The sequence below is a fragment of the Phalacrocorax carbo genome, chromosome 8 (genome assembly GCF_963921805.1).
Source record: "Phalacrocorax carbo chromosome 8, bPhaCar2.1, whole genome shotgun sequence".
Classification (NCBI taxonomy): domain Eukaryota; kingdom Metazoa; phylum Chordata; class Aves; order Suliformes; family Phalacrocoracidae; genus Phalacrocorax; species Phalacrocorax carbo.
In genome coordinates this window covers 44,797,270-44,813,905 of record NC_087520.1, presented here as the reverse complement: position 1 = coordinate 44,813,905, position 16,636 = coordinate 44,797,270, and the positions used below count along the sequence as shown (strand labels likewise).

At 53.1% G+C, this 16,636-nt stretch overlaps 1 protein-coding gene across 5 annotated transcripts in view; it reads left to right on the top strand.

The window, feature by feature from the left end:
- ANKRD11 (ankyrin repeat domain containing 11) overlaps positions 1 to 16,636 on the top strand; it is a 158,530-nt gene that overhangs the window by 83,535 nt on the left and 58,359 nt on the right. The window contains exon 3 of one of the 5 annotated variants that reach the window (XM_064459788.1): positions 908 to 998. The exons of 3 other annotated variants lie outside the window; for them this stretch is intronic. The gene's annotated coding sequence lies outside the window, so the exon portion shown is untranslated. Of the gene's footprint in view, positions 1 to 907; positions 999 to 4,592; positions 4,725 to 16,636 lie in introns of those variants that run through there. One more of the 5 variants, XM_064459789.1, reaches the window with a different exon arrangement.

Genomic DNA, 16,636 nt, shown 5'->3' with positions numbered 1-16,636 from the left:
AGTAGAGAAGCTTTTGCTGCTGAAGCAGAGGGTTGAGGGTGTGTTGTCCTGGTCAAAATCCCATTCCCCGGCTCTTGGGGTGGGGGCGAGGACTCCCCCGCATCCACCCCCACCCACCCAGCGCTGCGGGGGCGGGCGGGCTTGGCGCTCGGGACGTGGCCTGGCCCAGCGCGCCGCGAGTCCCGCTGCGCGGTGTGAGATGGGGAGGGAGGCTGCGGCGCCCGGTTGTTTACGAGATCGCCCGTTTCTGCGCCGAGATTGCCACAAACCGGCTTCCTTTGACCGGGTGCTCCGAGCGCGTCGCGTCTGCAAATGGGGGCTGGTGCTCGTGCGCCCTCATAGAGATCTTAATTTGTTCAGATGGGAATTTACTGTTTTAAAACGGCTTTGATTATCATACGGAAGAATTGTTTACTGGCTCTACATATGCTTCGCTGTCTCCGTCCCCTGCTTTGCCTAAGAATAGAAACCGAAGCATTACTCTGCGCATCTTACAGCTGTGGCTGTTGAAAAACTGACTTGCCCAAATGTTTTGTACGTTTGTGGCTGCGCAGGCAACGGAGGTGAGGTTCAAAACCACCACTTCTCTGCTCAACCCAGTGCTCAGTATTGCTCCGGAGAGGGCTACGGAGAGCGTGCGCGAGCTGGTATCACAAATACCAACTTCTCATCACCTCCCTTTGTTTTCTATAAATCCCCAGGCTTGCAGGTCTACGCCATTATCTGCAGGCACTCACGAGGCCATCCTCACCACGATGTTCTCACCACTCCATTTAATTGCAAAGGAGCCTTTTGGAGGAGCCTTTAAAAATCCCTATCGCCACTGCACTATCTTCATTAAACGAATGGGGCTGTTGTACATCTGACAGCTGCCATTTTAATGCTGTGGTATTGTATTTCCTTGCAGGAGGCTCAACCTCACGAGGCAGATTAGGACTGAGAAAATCCAGGTTCCATTAGAAACCATTGGAAATGAGTTCTTCCCAAGTTGTCCTAAGGTAAATCAATAATGCATATAATCTCCCTGGCTGGAGGTAGTGGCCGAGCCAACAGTTCATTTAACCACTTTTTTTTTTTTTTCATTCCTGTTGAGACTTACTTCTCACTCTGTGTTGCCGTTATGAAATTCTCGGGCAGCATTTTTTTCGAGTCCTGCCAAGACTTTGGTAATTTACTCATCCTCGTGCTTAGGAGGAACCGTAGTCACCGCTGCAATGCCGAGCCTCGTGCCGGCACCGAGGTGGCCACTAAATTCCCGCAATTTTGGGAGCGGAGGCTGCTGCTCGGCTTGTACCCGCCTCCGCTCCCGCCTGGGCTGCTCAAACCCACGTGGTGCCGTGCGAGCCCGATGCTTGGCGTGGCCCCGTGCCCCCTTGCCGCCTTCCCGTCGATGCGTGTAGCTGGGCGCGTGCTCCTTGCGGGAGGCAGAAACACCTCGCTTGGCTCAGGCCCAGAGCTCGGTCGCGCCGCCTCCGCTGTATTGGAGACCGATCCTGGAAGGAAACAGGAATTCGGTTACAGAATAATCAAATCGAGAAAGATGAATCCTTTTCAGTGTGGCAATAACAGGTTTTGCTAATTTTTTATTTATTTGAAATTAGCCTTAATAAGCGAATCGGCCTTTCTCAGAGCAATTACTCCAAACTCACAAGTCTTTCAAGCTGAATATGACAAAGGACCACTGATTTTTCCTCTTCTGTTTAAACTAATGCTTGGGTGACACGAAGATGATGATTAGCTTGTAAATGAGCGCAAGAACGCAGCCAGCTCCGGTGGCTTTCCGTGCTGGGTCGCTTGGCACTACGAGCCTGGCCGGGATCAGGCGTGAGCAGGGTACTGCCTGTCTGCCGAATTAGCCAGGACAAATTTGAGGTGATTCAGTGAGGTTTTTCAGCAGATAACTGCTTTGTGTCACGTGATAGTCATCTTTTTGATCCTGTAACAGGTACCTTGCAACGAAGTTCATCGTCTCTTGGAAACTCAGCCTTATTTAACAGTACTTGAACTGTCAGATATCAAAATAATGTCTCTTGAACTACTTGAATGGGATAAGGCTTGGCTTGATATAGGGTTGTGGTCTTAGAAAATCTCTAATTCCTCCTCCTCCTCCCCCCACGTTGCTGTTACTATCAGATTTTTCTTCTTAGCCGTGGCAAAGAGAAGATGGAGTTGCTAGAACACGATCTATTTTGATTACTAAAAATCTTAGCGCTGCTAATTTAGTCAGCTAGTACGTTACGAATGTAGGTTCTGTGTGTTCAAACTGTTCTTGGTTGGGTTTTTTTTTTTCACTTAATAAGTTCTCTAGATAGTTGCCATGGAAATAATCCTGGATTCGGAGAGGATGTAAAGGCCCTGAAGATGTTGGTGCGATGGGCGCAGCTCTGCACGCTCCAGGCCCGGATCCTGGTCAAAACCTGGCTTTCCATGGTGGTGCCGGCTCTAGGATGGGAACCACCTTGTTCCTCCCGTGGCTGTCCTAGTTCCCCCCTTCTTCGCATTTTGGGCAGAATTCTCCTGATTTTCATAGTGCAGCAAAGTTGAAGGACGCACCCACTGCTGGTTTGCACTGCTTGAAGCTTAATGATGGTTTTCTAGCTTGTGTCAGCCTGAATCACGCTAATGTGAAAGGGTTTGGCTGGTGCCTTTGCCTAACCTGAGCCTCTGTGGCCGTGCTGGGGGCCTGCGCTGGATTTGAGGACACCCTCCCCGCCCGGCTCTGCTCCCGGCGCAGGGTGCCACCGGAGGTGCCGGCCCCGGCGCTGCCGCAGCAGGAGCCTCTCCCGGGCCCCTGTTTGTGCTGCAGAAGAACAAACCTGCTTCCTCTGGGCCTGTGTTTTCTTTTTCAACAACTTCCTTTTTGTGCAAATGTTGTGTTTTTCATGAAATTGACGTGCGTTGTTTTCAGAGGCGATCATCGGAATTGTTTTGCGTGTCTAAACCAAACCTTGGTACCTTTCGTTGTTTGAAATACGACAGCTAGTCCTAATCGCGGGGAAATTCGGGTTATTCTCCTGGCTTTGCGAGGCTTGGAAAATGCCTTTTTATCTGAGCTGGAATTGGCTCTAGTTTAAGGCGTGGGACAGATACTTGACGTGGCGTACGGGATATGCGGATCCCGTTGGTCAGCGGGGTAGGACCACGCGCGGGAGCTGCACGAGCGGCAGCTCATCTTCACGTACTTGATTTTTGCCGGGGCGATTTCCTAGGGAAGCATCTCTTGCAGTGGTGGAGACCCTGACGCAGCTGAAATGGAAATTTAGCTGCTTTAATACAGATATTGGGCCAAATGAACGGCGTCTTTAAGAGCATATTTCAAAGGTCTGAAAAGTGGTCATGGTAGATTTAATTCCTGGGCGCGTAGCGGAAGAGGCGTGTTGGTGAGTCAAGAGGACAAAGCCTTGAGAGCCGCTTTGCTGTGTTTTGGGCCAGTGCGACGGGACACCGGCCCGGCCTTGGGGTGAAATACAGGTGAACCAGACCCTGGCTGCGCACTTTCAGTTTGTAGCTGAAACAGAAACCTATGAGAGCTTTTTCCATTTTTTTTCCTTTTCATTTAAATTTTTTTAATTTTCTTTTTTCCCTGGGGAGCTGAAGCGTGCTTTCCCCTTCCCCGCTCATACGTCACTGAATAGCTCTTGCTGCGATACCACGGCACACGTGCAGTGCCGCCCGCCCTCCGTGCGGCATGCTAACAGACACGGAGAACCCCGGCGCACCGCTGACGCCCCACCTTTCACCCGCCCGCCCCGCGCCTGGGGCGCCCCGGGTTTCGGTCACCCCAGTGACTGGGGGAGCCTCAAATGCAGGTTTTAAGCAGCCGAGTCAGCGCCTTAACGAAGATTATGGAGATCCCACCTTCCTATTCCAGCTCGGGGAGGGACAAACCCGACCAACAGCCCTGCATCCTTCTGCGCTGCTCTGGGTGTATTAAATTAGTGAGCAGAGTGACAGCTGGGCAGGAGGCTGGGAACAATGAAGATAAAGTTAGCTTTCAGCGATGTGACCCTCTCCAGGCTGCGCGCCAGAAGACTATAAATAATTGATGGGAGCAACCACCCTTGCCAGCACGCTAATGTACAGCGCGGCTCATACGGCGAGCGGAGCTGCATTACCCATTACATCACCGCTGCTCTCAGCCCGGGCTCTCCTATCAGCAATGTAATTTTACTGCTTTTAAATAATAAATTGCGCTGGGAGTTGAAATACTCCTTCCCCCCATTCAAGCCTACTAGGGTGTGCAACTACACAAATGCATTTTACATATGGTAAAATAAATTTTGTATCAAGCTAAAACAAAAACGCAGTTTCTTGCGGGAGGAGTTTAGCCCCGCGGTCTCGCCCAATATCGGTAACAGGGTTTAGGGTATCAAAGGCAGGCGGTTCCAGCTCTAGTGACTTTTGATCTGGCTCGGTAATCTGGAATGATTTTTAAGCTTGACTTGGGGTCATTGGCCTAAGTTCACGGGTAGTTTCAGGGGGTAAAGTTCTCCGGTGTTGCAAGTCAGAAAAATCCCCTTGGCTGTGGCCGTTGCCGTGAGCGGAAGGCGTGCGAGCGGCGGGCACGGGCGCCTCGGCCCCGCAGAGCGGGAGCTTTCGCTTTCAACGGCTGTAGTTTTTGAGCAGTGAAAAAGGCTTGATGTAACCCAAAACCCGATTTCTTTCCCCTAAGTCTTTAGATGAGTTCTGTAACCTCTGCTTATCCCTATATTTGTGCGGAAAAGGTAAAGTGCGAGGCTGTGGGGACGGGGAGGGACGGGGGGTCTCTGTGCACGAGGGGATGCTTTTTTGGTGGACCCTTGCAGCTTTTTGTGCTCATTTGTGTGTGTCTCCAAGGATTTTGAAAAAATGAATTAGGAAAAAAAAAAATAATCATATAACCACTACACTAGGACCTGCGAGCATCCAAAACTGTCCAGAAGTCGGGCGGGTTGCGGTGCCCCGTTCCTATTAAGTTAGTGGCGAGTAAATGGAGAAAGCAAACCGGAGAGCTGTTAGTACGGGAGAAACGAGTGAGGTTGTGGGAAAGCACGGAGCTGCGGTGCGTGACACGCAGGTGAAAGGTGCTGAGGCTGATGCGACCTCGGCCGGTGGGGCACGGCGTGCGGTGGGAGGGCGCGCTCGGCTGGGCCGCGCTCGCTCCCAGCGGCGCTGAGGTGGGTGCTGAGCCAGTTGGAGGAGTGGGTAGGGTGAAACACGACGTTGTTGGGTGTCACGAGCGAGGCGGTAGCTGGGCAGGGAGGAGAGCTGCCGGCCGGACAGTGCTCCCGGGGGCTGTGCTGGCAGGGGGGCTCTCCGTCATGGTAATTTAAGTACAACAGCCTTGTTTGTAGGAGAAATAACATGCCGGAATGGTATCGTAGGAGGTGGCTTAATTTGTTGAAAGAAGATAAGGAACAGATTTTGGCTAAGGGTATGATTCAAGGTAAGATTAAAACCACATTTTGACTATAGGGCACTGGCACCAAGGGCTTGCGGCTGGGTGTAAAATTTCCTCTGTAATCCCTCACAAAAAATCCTCTGCTTTGCTCAAGGCTGAGTATGAAGTAGATATTTGGGATCCTCTTCCAGGAGACACGTCCTATATGTGCATCTTACAAGTCTCAAAATCTGTGCAGGGTTGCTGTGAAAACGGTGGTTTTCACACCTTCTAGAGCGAGACTTAAAGAATTTTTATTTCCAAATCAGGAAGTCAGCAGTGTCGCAGAGCTACATGAGAAAGCGTAAGCTGCTTACGGTGGATTAAAATGACTTGACCATTTAGCTATGCAATTAGATGGGGAGATGGTGTGAGAAATCATGAGTAACTAGCTTACCTGTCCCGTGATCTTGTTTATCTCCAGGCACGTGTGTGCCAGCTTCCACAGGGTGTTTGAGCATTTGCTTTTAAAGGTACAGGTCCCTGACAAGAGGGTGAGTGCATGTGCTTTTTGTACAGTATTCTGATGTTTCTTCGCTCTCCTTGAGCAGCAAGTCTGCCCACGGTTAAACCATAGCTCTTTCCAGAAGCGCCCAGGTGTGCGTCGCCGCATCGGGCAGGCAGCTGTGCAGCCTGGGCTCCTGCGGCACGCAGCCACGGGCTGCAAGGCCTTCTCGTGCCCTTCTGAAAGTGAAACAGCCAGTCTCTCGTCCTACTGACACTGTAAGAGCGAGTGCAGCACCCAGAGCCCTGCAGCGGGAGGCAGGGCGGGCTGCGGGGAAGGAAGGTGTTTTCCAGGGGTGCTGAGCTGCACCAGCACTCAGCATCGCACGTGCTTCTGGCAGGACCTCGCGGTTATCAGGCAAAAAGTCTTCAGATGACAAGGTGATGCTTGTTGCCTCCAGCTGCTGAGCATGTATATCTCTAAGTTGAGGTGTTAGCGACTTAGATTTGCAGATGCTCTGGACGTAGGAAAGCTTTTACAGGGCAGTATCATAGAACGCCCTGAGCTGGAAGGGATCCACAAGGCTCATCAAGTCCAACTCCTGTCCCTGCACAGGACAGCCCAAATTCACACCGTGTCTCTGAGGGCCTTGGCCAAGCGCAAAGTATTTTGCAAAATACGCAAAAATATCCACGTGTAGAATATTTTAAACTGTCCCTTGGTCCTGCCGGGTGGCCGGGCTCCCGGGTGACCTGACTGCCTGGCAGCACCGTGGTGGGTCGGTCCCTGCTAGGGCAGCCGTCCGCCTGCTGCACGGCTGCCGTGAGGACCTGAGTCCCAGCACCAGTGATCCAGCGATGCCGGCCTTGCTGCTTCCCATCCTGAGCGCCCTGCCTTACCTTCCCCCAGCTCAGCAGCGTCTCCTTTACCTCTCGCAGATGTACAGCTTAGCAAAAGCATTCACGCTGCATTAAGATTTTGGCCGGCTCCGGTTTGGAGAGCTGGCTGATGGGAGAGGCGCGGCTTGTATGGGAAACCAGCTCAGGCCGTGCGAGGCAGTGTTCAGTGTGTCCCTTCCGTAACAATGGGGCTGTCTGAATCAGTCGTTTCCTTGGGTGATGGTGGCAGGTCACTGCATGGCCAGGCAGGAGCCTGACCCCGCAGCTGTGCTTGCCTGCACCTGGGGGGCGGCAGTTCTCAGGCTGACACAGCATCCAGAAATTTAGGGTCTCTCTGAAGATCTGATTCCGAAAGCTCCGAGGTACGCAAACTGCGACGCCAGCCCTGGAGAGGGGCTTCCAGAGAAATGAAGTAGGCGATGAAGATGCCAAACAGCCATCCTAGAGACCAGCCGAGGGCAGACTGCTAGCCTGAGCCTCTGCTCCTGCAAGCAGAAGAAAGGGAGAAAGTAGGAGATGGTGCTGCACCCCCTCGCGTGGGCCGTCCGTCGGCCGCACCCCGCGCTGGCTGACCCCCGCCTGCACGGTTCTCTCAAACTTCATCCTTCCCCCTGCATCTCACTTCACCGAGCGCTGGGGAGAGGGGCCTTGCTATTCTTAGCCTCTCGGCAGAAGTGCTGCCGCTCCAGCGAGACGCACACGCGAGCCTTTGATAAAAGGAGCAGGGGAGTAACCATGGCAGTCTCGCTGAAACTGGTAACCATGGATTACAGAAATTAAAGGCATAAAGCAAGTAGCAGGATTATCTTTGGCGTGGTGGTTTTCTGGTGAACAGAAGGCACTACCCGACTTCCACATTTAGGTGAGGCACCGTAAATTACCTGTAGTTAAAAAATAATGCTAATTAAATTCAAATGCAATAACGATTAACACTGCTGATCTCAATTCACTGAATTTCCTTGCAACTCTAATTGACAGAGAAAAAAAACCCAACCCTGTACAGAAGAAAGGAGGGGGAATTTCTTGCTTCTGGCTCCGTGCTACATCCTTCTTCTGATGCAGCTGTCAACTTTGCATTTTCCGTTTCCCTAGCCTTATTATTTTTTACTTTTAATGCAGGGTGCCTCACAAGTAAGGCGAGCTTGATTTGCCGGTCCCCTTGCGGGCGAGCGTGCCGTGGGCCGGGCCGGCGTCCGGGGAGCTGGTCTGGGAGCACTGCCCGTGCCGCACCCGCGGGACCCCGCCGACTGCGGGGTCGCACGAGGTGGGCGCCAACGCCGAACCCCCCGGCACCCCAAATCCCCGCCCAGCACCTTCCTCGCCCTGATGTAGACGGCGTTTCTCTTCTCTCCATCATCCAGAGGCGAGGGTGAAGGAGCCGGGTGGCTTTGTGCTGCAGGAGCAGCGTTCCTCGGGTGCGCTTAGCATGCAAGCTGTGTTCTTTGCACAGCAAATTTTGCTTTCAAGTTCAGCAAGTGCTAAGGCTCTGCGTAAATGGGCCTGCTAAAGATATTTTTTGACATTTGAAAATCCTATTAAGCCCATTTCTCCCCTCTCCTCTCTCTCCCTCCCAGCGTGCCAGCTTAACATGGAGGCACTGCAAAGGTTTCTTTAGCCGGCCGGGTCACATCCTGCACAACAGACCTCAGAAATATGGGTCACAACGAGACAAGGGAAACAAAAAGTATATTGTCCTCGTGTCTTAACGCTGATGGCTGATTGAGGGACTCCCTAAGCGGACAGTTTAAGATCTTAATGAGGTACCAAACATGAGGTAATTCAGAATATGCCCCTTTCACGCTGTCTGCTCGCCAGCACGGCCCTCCAGAAATGGGTTCCTCCTGCGTGTTCGTGCCTGACGCTGCTTTAACTCTTCTTTACCGAAGGCACGGGCCTGGCAGCACGTCCTCGAAGCGGAGTTTGCCACAGTTCCTGTTCACAGTTCCTGCGTGACTCCGTGATAAAGCCCATGAGCACACTGTTTATTTTCTTATTTACAAATAATTCTCCCAAGTTGAGGTTATTACTCTCTGGCTTTAAACACGGGGTTGTAGGTCGGAGCAGGTCTCCTTCAGCCGTACTTCATGCTGTTGCGGGGTTATCTGCAGATTTTTCTCCAGGCTTTTTAAAATTAAATTTGAAGACGGATTTCTATTAAATCCTCGTTTCTGGGAAATTTCTGAAACTGAGAGTAGCCTGCAGTGGGACAATCGCCAGTTGTGCTGGTAGGTGTGTAATTACGCAGGTTTTGGGGAGTGGGGATGCAAACAAGTTTGCATACATTGAATTACAGGCGGTGTTTTAATAGTATGTTTTTTAGGTCTTGGCTTTAATCCAGAATTTTTTCGTGCTATTATCCTCTATTTACAGCTTTCAGAAATCAGCTGATGTCACTGCACATATGTTTAGAGCCGTTGCTAAGGTGATTAGCTCCAGAATTCAACGCCTACGCAGTCCTGATGAAAGGCTGAGAAACTGCTCGGCAGCGTCTGTTCAGAGCGGTGCATTGTTGGTTTGAACTATTAAGAACCATAAAACAATATTACCCAATTTTAGGGTAAATACGTTGGCCTTGACTGATAATTGTGCATCAGGTTTTACGGGAACAGAGGCTTTATCTGGCACGTTTAAGTCCGAGAACATTTTTCACTGAGAAAGCGTTTAAAATCGCTGGGTTCCTAATTCCCGTGCGCCTGGGCCGTGTCAGTGCGTTCAGGGTTTCCCCTGCTCGGGAGGCAGAAGGTGGCAATCCAGGGGCAGGAGTGCTGTCTCGTGGCTGTCTGACGTCTGTCCCATCCCTCCGCAAAACCTGCAGAGCAAAACCATGAACCGCAGCCCGAGCGTGGTTGCTTGGTGGCCCAAGGGTTGCCCAATCTCCCGTTCAGCGGTCAGCCGCTCGCGTTAAACTGGGAGCTGTCCCGAGGCCCTCGCGGAGGCTGGGGCGCACAAGACCGTGCATCTCGGTGCTTTCCGGCGTTGTCTGGTTCTCGGCTGAACAGAAACCCCTCCTGAGAGGAGGCGGCCGCCCCGCCACCTCGATCTCCACGTTTTCCATTTTGGGTGTCCAGCTTGCGAGGTGCTCCAGCAGAAAGACCCCATTTCTGGTGGGAGCCTGTCCTCTCCGATAGAAATTGAAGTAATTTACCTTCCTCTCCCCTTGTAGAGAACGGTATCGAGTTGCCTTTACCGGCAGGGCTGGGATCCTGTTACCTGCTGGGCTCCTGCTTTCGGCGCAGCAGAAGAATAGCTTTTATTCATGGCGGAGAAGCCATGAAATACAATAAAGTTGCCCACAGCCTGCACCAAGAATGGGCTCCCAGATTACATTTTAAGAGCGTTATAGGTGAAAACTGCTTTTGGGTTTAAGTCGGTGCATGAAATGTGTATGAAATAGCTTCTTTGCAGTCCAAGGTACTTTGGTGTCCTTCAAAAGAAATGAAAAAAGAAAATAAAAATTACGATTTAAACTTTGAAAAGATGTGGGTATGTATATGTTTTTTTTTTTCTCCAGTCATCTAGTGCGCACTAAGCATCTTAAATGATAACATTGTCTTCCCTGGGAGCTCACTGTTTCCCCACTGATTACTCTTTTTCTTTCCCTTTTTTTGAAGGACACTGGCCGAGGCCTGACCTAGTTTGGCTGCCATCGCGCCGTGAAACAATGCAAACGGTCACCTAGCGTCGCCACCTATATTTTTGTTCTATAGGCTGTGCAAAAATAGCCAACCCACGGCAAACAGCTGTGCGTTGGTAGCAGTGCAGCGTGTGGTTTTTGCAAGGACCAGGGCTGAGGAGATGGTTTTGCTCGTTCCCTGCCCTGGGCTCGGCGTCGGGGGCTGTCTCCGGGTGCAGGCGGAGGCTGGGCTTGGGTGGTGGGAGGGGAGGTGTTCGTCTACAGAAGCAAAACCTCGTTTACAGCTGCTGTCCCCCACCGAACAGAGGTTTGGCTGGTGGAACGGGCGTGCCAGCACCGCCGTGGGAAGCACGTCCCCGGGTAGCTAATTTTAGCATAAAATATAAATCGTGTTAATTACTGACTGTGGGAAAGGCGCTTGGGTCAGGGGTGTGCAAAGGCAGTTCATCGTCCAAAACGCGTTCGTCCGATCGCAGGGTGAGGCGGGCTCTGTTGCGTTCGCCGTAGGGCTGCGCGTTGGCACCCCCGAGCGAGGCCGCCGCTGCCCGTGGGGCAACGCTCCCCTGCGTGGGCCTGGAGCGAGTGCGTGCCCGGGGACCGTCCGTGCACAGCCCTGCGCTGCTGAACCTTCCCCCTCCTGCTTAAATGCACCCGGTCCTGTGATTTCTGACGTGGCCTTTTCATTCAAGAAATGGCTTGTTTTGGATGGATCGGCTGGGGACGGTTGCGGTCTCGCTCCATGGATTCCCACTTGCAGGGTCCAAACCGATCCCCTTGGAGGTTTCCAGTGAAGGAGGAGAGCAAACAGGTTGATACAGCGCATCATCCTTCCACCGAGCCTGGCTCCCGACCTGTCTTCGGGCCCCTTTCCTCCTCCTCTGCCGCCGCCTCCTCCTCCTCCTCCCCCAGCTTTCCTGTCCTGGGCCACAAAGATGTTCCCAGGGCTCGGGGAGGGTGAATAGGGGTTGCATAACCCGGCTCCCGCTCCATGGGGTGAGAGGCCGGGAACAAAACCCAGATTACGGCCTTTCTCTGTGGAGTTGAAGGGGCCGGGGGGACATTGATATGCAGATCCTGTGTGTCGGGGGCACCGCGGCGGCATTGTTTTGAAATGTCCACATGTAGGGTTCGTGAAGCGATATAGAAAAGAAACTACATGAAATATTCTGTGCTGGAGCGTGGTACGGGAAAGGCGGTGACGTAGCGATTTTCTAATACAACCCTATTTCGAGCAGGCCTCGACTACTAAATTGCGCTGTTGATATAGAATTTTCACACTTTCCCAACCTTCTAATTTTCTAAGGTTCATTTCAAGTGGATTTTTTCTTTCTGGGCTCTTCCTTTTGCAAGAACGACGTTAAAAATCGGAAAGTGATGTTTGGGTCACTTCTATCCTGCTGTCCTGGGGCCAGGCTAACGTGCACAAAAGCAGCGGGAGGTTTGGTCGTTACCCGGCGCCTTTCAAACAAGATGCTTGCGCTTTGCCCTCTCCGAGAGCAGCACAGCGCCGCGCGAGTGCGCCCGGCCCCTTCTGCACGCCTCTCGGCTTCTGGCCGAGCAAGCGCCTTCCCAAGGGGCTGCCCGTACCCAGCAGCTGGGATGAGGATCTGTTCGTGACCCCATGGTGCTGTGAAACGTAGAGGTGAGCCTTTTGCTTCGCTGTGGCGTAGGAACGGCAGCGTGCGTACGGCGCACCCCAGGAGAACACCTCCTAGACCGAAACGTGGTGGGAGCTGCAGGAGCTGGAGCCCATCTCGTAACTCTCCAGAGGGAAAAAAATGCTCTAAACCAGAAGGAAAGTTGGCCGGCTCGGTCGGGCCGGCCCGTCCGCTCTCGGCGAGTTACTCGCTCGGAGTGTGCGACTTCGATGTTCTCGCTTCCTCGCACAGGGAGCCCCTGCTAACAAAGTGCTCGAGAAACCTTGCGAGGACGCAGCCGCCGGCTTGCCGGGAGGACAGGCAGAGCATCCGCACCCTCCGCCTAAGCTGCTCTTTGAGCTGTGTGCCCCGGACGGGCGCTGCCGGGGCTGCCTGCCAGCCGCGGGCTGACACCGGGGCGAGAGCTTGAAGGCTCAGTAAAATTAGAAAAGAGCTTTTTTGTTTTGTGTGTTGTTTTTTTTTTTTAAAAAAAAATGGTGCATTGAGACGTGTGATTGTAGTGTGAGTAGCTGACCTGGCCGCTGCTCTCAGCGTTGCCTGTGCAGGTACGTGGGAGCGTGCTGTGCTTTGTCCCTGCAGCAGCCCCGCGCTCAGGGGTGAGGTAAGGGCTAAAAAGGGGATGGAAGCAGCGGGTGGCCGAGGAGCGGATGGGGAAAAGCCCCAGGTACACGTGAATTAACCGCTGGCTCCTCTGGGAAAGGGGGTGGCGGCTGGGCGGTAGGTTGGAGCCGAGCAGGTTTTGAAACGCAGGAGGTGAGTGTTGTGGGCTGGCTTTGGGGAGCGAGGGGCCGCGGGCAGGGGAAGCACTGACCCGTCCCTTTGGCTTGGTTCAGAGCGCAGGACCCCCGGTGAGGGCGGCCGGCTGCGGCAGAGCTGCCAGAGCAGCTCCCGGGGGCGGCTCCCGGCTCAGCCGGCCGGCAGAGCTCAGGGCCACTGCACAGGCACTCCCGGAGGCTGTTCGGCGGCGGTGACCGTAGAAAAACTAAAGAAGCAACAAAGAACTAAGAGTTTATCTTAGTATATAAGAGTACTAGGGATAGCGCCTTAAATAAACAAACCAGCAAACTGCCTCATAACTCCAGAATGGCATTGCATTTTCTGCTGTAGTGGAGAAATCTGTGCTTTCTATTGGTTTGGAGGAGCACAGGCATCCCCTGAGCGGAAAGGTCTGCCCTCATCAGCACTGCTGCGCCGGTCATGTTCCCAACATCTGCAGAAAGTGAAATGGTGCGCTTGTTTTGCCGTTTCTAGAAAGGTCTTCTGCCTTGCTTTCAGCCCGGCTTCTTTGGGGAGAGCTGGGCTCTCTTCTGCCGTTGCCTTAAACCCGCTCCCGTGTCGGGGCATTTAATAGCTCCTGCAGTTCCCGGCGTGCATCTTCTGCGGGGTGGGTGCAAGCGGGGATTTGCACGTGTGCGGGGCGCGTAGCCATGCGCACCCTCCCGAAGGTTTGAGCTTTTATTCTGGGAATCCAAATATAGGTCCATGCGATCAAGTGCTCACGAAGAAATCAAGTAATCCATACTTGGGCCAGGTCCAGGGCTTAAAATTCTTAATAGCCTTGTTCCCGGGCTCTGCAGCATGTGCTGCGCTGAATACCTTTTGAGAGTCAAGGTCTTTGCTTCTGATGGTTTAATTTGGACAATGAGTATCACTTAATAGTAGCATTTTATTACATTCGTTTCACTCTTACTTTTCAAAGAATTCTTCTGATGCATTCAAGCTCCTGCCCTTTGGATGCTAATGGACTTCTGCTGAGATTTTGTTTTTGTTATTAGGTAGCACCAGGGCTCCCATTTGCAGGCGCTTGGTATGAAGAATGCTCTGCCCTGAGACAATGCCTCCATTCACGGGCCCTGATACAATGGAGGTGGAACAGTTATAATGTAAATTAGTATGCAAAGCCCCATCCTAATCAATGCGTTTTGCTGGGTGTCTGAGCGCCGCTGCGGGTACCGCTCCTGCGAAGTGCTGAGCTGTTCCTTCTGCACAGCCAGACCGTCCTGCGCATTTCAGCGCTAAAATAAATGTGTTCCTGGATCAGTTTTTAGAAAGCAAGAAAAAAAAAATTCCCAGTTCACATCTTAGCAAGAGTTGGAGCATCTGCAAAAATCGCAGTAGATGGAGACCAGCTCTGTGTGATGTCCACAACTATTTTTGCCTGTCTTTTTTGAAGTAAAACCCACTACAAATGACAGTCGTTCCTTGCCTCCTACATCTGTGCGGGCTGCTGGAGCAGAGGGACGGCGCAGCGCCGGCTGATGGGGAGAGCGAAAGGCGCTCCCATGAGACAAGCCCGGCTCGCCGTCCCGGCGCTGCACGCTGCCGGTGTCTTTATGTGCCGTATTGCTCGTCTTCCTGAGAGCCGCAGGTAAGCATTAACCTGCAGCAGGTTATTTTTGCAACCTTTCACGTATATTCTTTTAGTCCATGCGTGTTGTCCCTTGTTACAGGCCGTCACAAGCACCTCAGCGACTCCACGACAGATGTTTTGTTTGATGGAGTGATAATGGCGCCGTTTTGCCCCAGCCTGAAGTTATGAATGGCTTGAAAATATAAGAAAATAAGTGGTTCTTTGGGCTGACCTGCACCAGTCCAGCAGGCTGGAACATTAACTTTCCTGTTCTATAACCAACAGATTAACAGAGCCTGAGCAGGGGAAGGCCTGGTGGAGGATCTGGCGAGGGGTGGGGAGAGGGAATCATCGCAAGGTCCAGGTTTAGGTGGCTCAGGGAGAAGCAGAACGGTCAGGATCCTTCAGTGTCTGCAGCTGCTTGTGTGTTTCCTGTCGTTTTCCGAGTGTGGTAGTGCTCCCATCGCCCCAAGCCAGCTCACAAACCTGCTCATAAATCCTTGCTGTTCAACGATAGCCAGGCCTTGAGAGAGGGTTTTGGCTGGTGTCTCTGCATTGCTGCAGCAGGACAACATTGCACGTTAGAGGGATTTGCAGAAGCTTGTACCAGAGGAGCTGTAAGTACAGGCTGTGCATGAAGTAAGCATAAAATCCCAGAATTTATAGCAACCTTTGTAAAGTGTCATCATCGAGAGCCTGGAACAAAGCTCTGATGCGCTGGGAAATATCTGTAGCTTTTATGAAAGCAGCGTATGGTTCTCCATTTGTGCCTTTGATAACACCTTCTGATCTAATGCCAGAGTAAATTAATCCATCACAAAGTGAGACTCGCGTAAATCCTTGCAGAAATAGGGAAAAATGGCTAATGGGGGAGCGTCTTCGGCATGGCTCGAGCCTGGTTTGTTCATCTAAAGGTTAAGCCCGCGATCCAGAGAATACCAGATTCATTTAACGCGCTGTCATTCATCCTCACAGAGGGCCGACGTGGCCGCGTTTTGCTGTGTTTCCAACACCAAAATAGCCCGTACATCCCAATACCGTGGCGCGTGCTGGGTGCGTGGCGTGGGCTCAGAGCGGTGGCGAAGCGCTGCCCCTCTTACCGGGGTCGGTTGCCGCGTAGCCCCGGTGCGTCCCGGCACCCGGTGCTGCGGCGTGGCGCTCGCACCTCGTGCCGCGTCCCGGCGCTGCCGGCGTGCCCGTCGGCCGTGCTGCCTGCCACGTGGGCGCCTGCGGGATGTGTTAGTCAAGGCCAGGCGCTACGTGGAAAAGCAGCTCTCCCGTTGCTGTGTCAGACCCGGCTCCGGAGCAGCACGGCTAACAGCCCTGCGCTGGCTCGCCTCTGCGCCGCGGATAATCTCAGCCCGGATAATCTGGCCACGGGGAGCTGGGAGCCGGTGGCATTAGCGAACCTCTGGGCCCAGCAAAGCGCGGAGGTTGTGGGAATGACCCGGTGGTGCTGAGAGCATCTGCTGGAGAGGGCCGGGGGGTGAAGCGAGAGGTGCCGGAGGTGGCTCAGACGTACCATTGCTTGCAAAAAAAAAAACCGAGATAGGGAAAAGCACGGGTTGTCCTTACGCCCTCTGGTTGGTACCTAAAGTAAACAATTATGCTTTGTGTGGCAAAAGCCGTTTCTAATCTCTCTCAATCTCAGTCATGAGGCTCTAAGGTGAAAGGGTTTATAGAGACTGAAATGAATCAGGCCCGTCCCCTTTGGCACTGGGAGGCGGCCACCGAGCGATGGAGTCCTGGAATAGCCAGACCGTGTGATCCGACGTGCCGGGAGGCGCAGGAGGCCGCTGCGCTGCCCGGGATGGCCTCAGGAAAGGTCTGAAACGCAACAGGCTCCAGAGGTCCGTCTCTGGGGGCTCCTGTGCACTTCAGCAGCCGGCCGCGGGGCACCGCCGGATGGCTTTGTTAGCGAGTGGCATCTCAGCCAGGTGTAGCTGATGTCTGGCCTTAAGGAGTCTTGTCACTCGTGCTGTTTTCTGCAAAAGCTTGTTTGACCTCCGTCAAATGACAGATTAGCTGGGCAGTGGGGGTTGGAGGCCTGGCCCTTGAGTCCCACCACACTGAGGTACTTTTCTGAGCTGCAGCTCTTGCGAGCATCAGTACCTCGATGGTGTCCGTGTGCTAAGCCTGGGAGCACGAGAGGGTCTCGGAGCTGTGTCAAGGTGGTGCTGGTGCATGCCATCGCCGTCCCGCCTCTCCAGCTGCCAAGAAACAGGAGTCCA